This window comes from Lycium barbarum, chromosome 4, assembly GCF_019175385.1.
Source record: "Lycium barbarum isolate Lr01 chromosome 4, ASM1917538v2, whole genome shotgun sequence".
Lineage (NCBI taxonomy): Eukaryota > Viridiplantae > Streptophyta > Magnoliopsida > Solanales > Solanaceae > Lycium > Lycium barbarum.
In genome coordinates this window covers 1,896,775-1,902,774 of record NC_083340.1, presented here as the reverse complement: position 1 = coordinate 1,902,774, position 6,000 = coordinate 1,896,775, and positions in this window count along the sequence as shown.

The following is a 6,000-nucleotide window of genomic DNA, read 5'->3' as shown; positions in this document are numbered from 1 at the left end:
GTTTTGAGGCAGCTTCTTCAGGTCCAATATGACAATAGTGCGAAGTTTGATGAAGGGGTTACAGAAAATACAAGAAACCCATGCATGTATTTATGGAAGACGAACATGTTTTGAAACTTGGTGCACCCCTCGTGTCACACCACCTTAACTCTGTGGGCTATCTAAGCCACTTGCTTCTACTTGCATAGACTATTCTTTGTTTTTGTTTTCTAAATTTAGTTTGATGGTCAATAATATCGTCACTCCCAAACTCAAATTAACTACTTGTTCATCTTCTATCCTATATCCTATATCTTTGGTAAAAGTTATTGATTATTATATAATTTTTCCTTATCTATCTATCTATATATATATATATTGCGTTTTACTGAACTAGTGGATCGATGTTGTTACGTTTTGTTATCTCTATTTTCCAATATGCCTTGAAGTGGTGATCGGTCCGGTGATATCCAACACATGCAATTAAATTGAAGGTGAGGCATACCATGAAATGAGCACTACTATGAAAATGTGAATTTCCCATAGAAATTGGCTCGTCAGAAACGCTTTGGACAAATATTTTGTCTAAAACTTCATAATTCCGAGCGTTATGACGGAAACGTCCATCGGAAATTTGCATTTTTAAGTAGTGGGAATTAAATTCAAAAAGGCTAATTTGGAAGAGCATTTTTAAGTAGTGGAAATAAACTTCAAAAAGGCTACTTTGGAAGAATAAAATTGGCAAAGCTTCGAAGGAGTTTAGAGAAGCAAAATCTTATTCTTTCATGAGTAGATAGCTAGTGTATATACTACTAATATTCATAGGTCATCTTGGTCTTTATATAGTACTTGAGCATCACACTAGAGATGTCATGGTGACTCTTTACATGTTGTGGGAGATATGGCATATATAGAGTTTGTATTGTATGGGCAAGAATGCTCCCATCTCCCTTCCACATATTCTGCTGATATCAAAATGATGTGCGCCTTACTTATCTTAAAACTACAATTTCATTTTACATCAAAGTCATTAATTGAATTGGCAAAATCTAAATAGATCTGACATAATCAAAAGAAAAGACAACTACTTCAAATTTCAGTATCCACCGAACGTAAATAGTAGTTGTATAGTATTTTGTCAAAGTTTTGATAGAACGTGCATGATCCTTGATAAAAAGATCATTATAATTCGTTCTCTTAACTTCCTGTTGATGGTCTAGTTATGACAATCCCCCATAAAATTTTAAGTACTAATTTGAATTTATTATAATTAACTAGATCAGTATTAGTTTTCCTTTATGGTATATATATGTTTTATTTTCATTTTACATTAAAAAAAATCGCGAGCTAACTAGAGGTAAGTTTTGTCATTCACAAAGAAGCATGGTGATGAATGATGATTATACTGAACTTCACTCATAGTCTCATACTTTAATTCATAGAATGAAAATGTAACAAATTAAATCTTTAAAGTTGGAAATTATACAAATTCAAACATTGACCAACGTATGAATATGTTACGTAGTATTCAAAATAAGTATTCTCCTACTTATCATCTATCTTCTAGAAGACTGTTTTGGAAATCAAAGATCTATGATGTGCATAAAACAAAGCCAAATGATTTTTTTTTCTCTTTTCCAGTTTACCATTGACAAACGAAACTCATTATAGGGGAAAATTAAATAAATGGGAAATACGTCTATATGTATTTCTTTTATTTGGCTCCAGTATATTTTTCTACAACTTTCAAAATTTTCAATAGTACGTCAAGACATATTAAACTACTCAAATCTTAGACTTTAATGTAATGGTTTTCCTATTAAATTAACTCTCGAGTTAAATTTCATACTGAATCAAATATATTTATATAAGAGGAGAAGTTAAGCTATTAATCCCCTACATATCGGCATATTATAATTTTATTTCTCGAGATATTTGATTAAGCACATTTAACCATCAGTTATTTGAAATGTGTACTTTTGATCCCTCTATTTGTGAATCTTCACAAATTTAATGAACTATTTACGTTCTTTAATTATTCATATTTTTTGTTAAGTTTGTTTTGCGACTCTATCTTTGAGGGTGATATGATTCTATAAATACATATTTTTTTATATAAAAGAACAAATAAAGTGTTACTCCCTCCATCTCAAAATATTTGTCGTCCTTACTAAAAATACTTGTCTCAAAATATTTATTGTTTTATTTACTCAAGATAAAATTAAGTAGCCTTTTCCCATTTTACCCTAGTATTATTTACATCAATGGGTTGATTTTGTGAGTTCGCATACCAACATTTAAGAGGTTTCATCATTAATGGAGTAAATATTTATTTAGGAAAGAAACCACGATGAAATATATTAAGAGGATAAAATAGTCAAAATGTTACCCTTATAAATGCTCTCTTAATGGGCGTGTAAATGAAAAATACGATAAATATTTTGAGACGGAGGGAGTATTATTAGTCTGTATAAAATGAAATAGAGTGGATGTATTTATCCATAGCAGCCTGTCCAACTTCAATGATTTTTTCAAAATATGTTGAAAAGCCCTCAATTCCAAACTTTAAGAGTTAAGCATCAGTAGCTCGTGAATGAATCTTATCAATGCCATCTTGGAATTTTCTAGTTAGGTAACAATTTCGTTATGCCTAGATCCTTTTTTCATCTCTTTTTTTTTTTTTTTTTTTTCCTTCTTCAAATTCTAGCTACTTGTTCCACTAAATAGGGGTGTGTCTAAATCATCATTTAAGAATTCATGTTTTTAGTGTGACTAGCTCAATTTTTTACGTGTTGGAGTTTGTTTTATGTAATCAATACTCAGTAGTCAGTAATCTGTCTTATAAGATAGTTTCGAAGTTCTTGAATATCATTCACAATTATCTTGACACTGACATATACGTCCATAATAATTCTAAAGAAAACTTCTTACAAATATTGGATCAAGCGTAAGTTTAACAATAATAACTACACACAGTGGCGGATGAAGAACATATGTATTGTACTTACATGAACTTAGCATTTTCCACATGAAACTTAAAATATGTGTTAAGCGTTTTTGACACGAAAATTAAAATATATGTAAAAAATTCTCAAATCATTTTAGTAAATAATAGATTATGAATTCACAATTTAAAAATGTAATAGGTTCATTGATAACAAATTAAAATCGAATCCATAGTCCCTGACTACACATTATCTTAACTAGTTAGGAATTAGGATCGTTTACAAAAACATTTGCTTTCATCGCGCTTTCACCTAAAATTACATCATTCCTAAAGGTTATAGTCTACATATACTCGTTCTGTCTCAAATTATTTGACGTGCTTCTTTTTTACATATTCTTTTAAGAAAATATTAATCATGACGTTTTTTAACATTATTTTATCCTTATTTAAGTCTATATAATCTGTTTTCATTAATTATTTACTATATTTATGTGTCATCGTGAGGTATTTATACGTAGTCTTCGAGAATCATTACTACTAAGGTAAAATGGGAAAAATAAATCATTTTGTCTTGAACTTCTAAAATAACATATAATTTTGATATAACTAAATTTAAAAGTCACGATAAATAATTTGAGACGGAGAGAGTATCATCATAGATAACTTTCATTCATTTTGTTGTGGGGGGTGGAGTGGGGAGGAGTGGGGTTGGGTTTGTGGGTGTGGGGGTGAAGTTGGGGGGTGAGGCGTGCGTGGTTAGGGAATGCGTTGGTGTGTTTTTATTAATCCGGAAAATGTTTTCCCTCAAATTTTTATGAAAAATAATTTCTCCTATTTTGAGAAATATTTTTAATAGAAAAACATTTTTCAAGATCTTAAGTGCAACCAAACAAGAGAAACTAGGAAAACATTTACCGTTATACCAAACACACCTTAAGTGGACACTTAAAGCCTGTTTGGATGGGCTTATGCCTATAAGCTGAAAACAGCTTATAAGCTAAAAAAAATAAGTTGGGGTAGTCTAACTTAATTTTTTTGGCTTATAAGCTGTTTTCAGCTTATAAGCTGCTTTAGATAAGCTAAGTCAAATGGGTCCAATTATTTTTTTGAGCTTATTTTAAGCACAAAATGACTTTAAGCTGGCTAGCCAAACATTCAAGAAAGCTGAAAACAGCTTATAAGCAACTTATAAGCCAATCCAAACGGGCTCTTATTTTGAACAAGAGGGAGTAATAGCTAAAAGCTTGGATCTGAAGTTCTGAAAATAGAATTGCTTTTAGTAGCGAGTGCTTTAATCCCTAAATGATTTTTTTGGCGCGACTCTAATTAGTCCAGCTTGATAAATAAAAAAGAGCTCAATTGAAACTGACAAAGTTAACTCCAACATAAAATCTTGCTGGGCACGTATTTTTGGTCTATTTCAGACTCACCAATTTCATTCAGAATATTTGCCAAAAAAAAATAAAAAATCATTCAGAACTCCGATCGATTCCTTCTTCAACGCTGTCTCCTCTTCCCCTCTTTTCTTTGAGTATATAATCGTAATTATCACCTCATTCTTTTTATTTTTTCTGTATGCTTAATTTAAAATTTCGCACTGTCGTGAAGGTACACTCAATCATTTTGTCATGAGCTGAATACAGTAAATTGAATATAATGTAAAAATAGCTACAAATACTAAATTGTAGCTACGAATGGAAAAAAAGCTACTCCCTGCGTCCCAATTTATACGAGGATTGACTAATTTGGAAAGTAAAACAACTCTTTTTTGGGTTAATTTCAAACGAGTAGTTTATAAGAAAATAAAACATACTATAAGTTTGCATAATTTATAATATAATAAGAAAATCGTAATAAAAAAAATGGTTTGACTCCCCAAATGTATTGAACCCTACTATAAATTGCGCAAGTAGGAGCACAACACTATAGTCATTTGTGAAAAATTCTCATAAACAAATGTACTGTTGCGTTTGTTGACACCCAATTTTGTCCCGCCTCTCCTCCGAAACACCTATTTATACTTCTGGCATGTTAAAAAAAAGAAATAAATAAATAAATAAATAAATAAATAAATAAAATAAAATAAAAAATATGTATTTTTATAATTATTAGTCTTTCATTAACACCCACGTTGTAATATTCCACTGCAGCTATTGTTATTATTATTATTATCATTATTATCGTTTTTATTATTATTATTAATTATTACTATTATCCTTAAAATATTATTATTACTAATTCTCATTATTATTATTATTGTTATTTATTTATTATTATTATTATTATTATTATTAATTACTAATCATTATTATCAGCGTTATTTTTTGTTATCAATTATTTATCATGATTATCATCGTTATTTTTATTATTAATTATTATCATTGTTTTATCAATAATTGTTGTTTATTATTATTATTATCATCATTATTTCTCTTATTATTATCATCATTATTATTTTATTATTACCCCTATTATTGTTATTATTATTAATTCATTATCATTTTGTTATTTGCAATAATTGTTATTTATCGTTTATTATTAATTACTATCATCTTTATTAGCTTTATTAATTATTATCATTTTTTAATTATCAATATTTGTTATTTACTATTATTATTGTATCTATTATTGTTTTTATCACCATTTATCATCAACGTTATCATTATTGTTATTAGCAGTATTACTACCGCTATTTATTTGCTGCTATTATTTAGTATTATTCAAACTTGCATTTCTCAGCATTTTTTACCAATTTCTGCACACGTATCGCATTTTATTTCGCACAATTAAATGACAGCGTTTATTTATTGTTAAAATGATATTGCACGACTATTATAGCATCATAAAATTTTATTACCCGAGTCCTAATAATTACACATTTGTATTAGGCAATATTTTGTCATACTCAGTATATTACTAATCAATATGGGTCTTTATTTCAAATTTTAGAAGCTGAACCATTTCTTGCACTCGGTCCGTATTTTGACTTACCGGACCCCAAATCAAAGTCCGATTAACTCCTAATATTTTTGGACTAGACCATATTTTTTATCTCAATTTTTTAGACCAGTCCA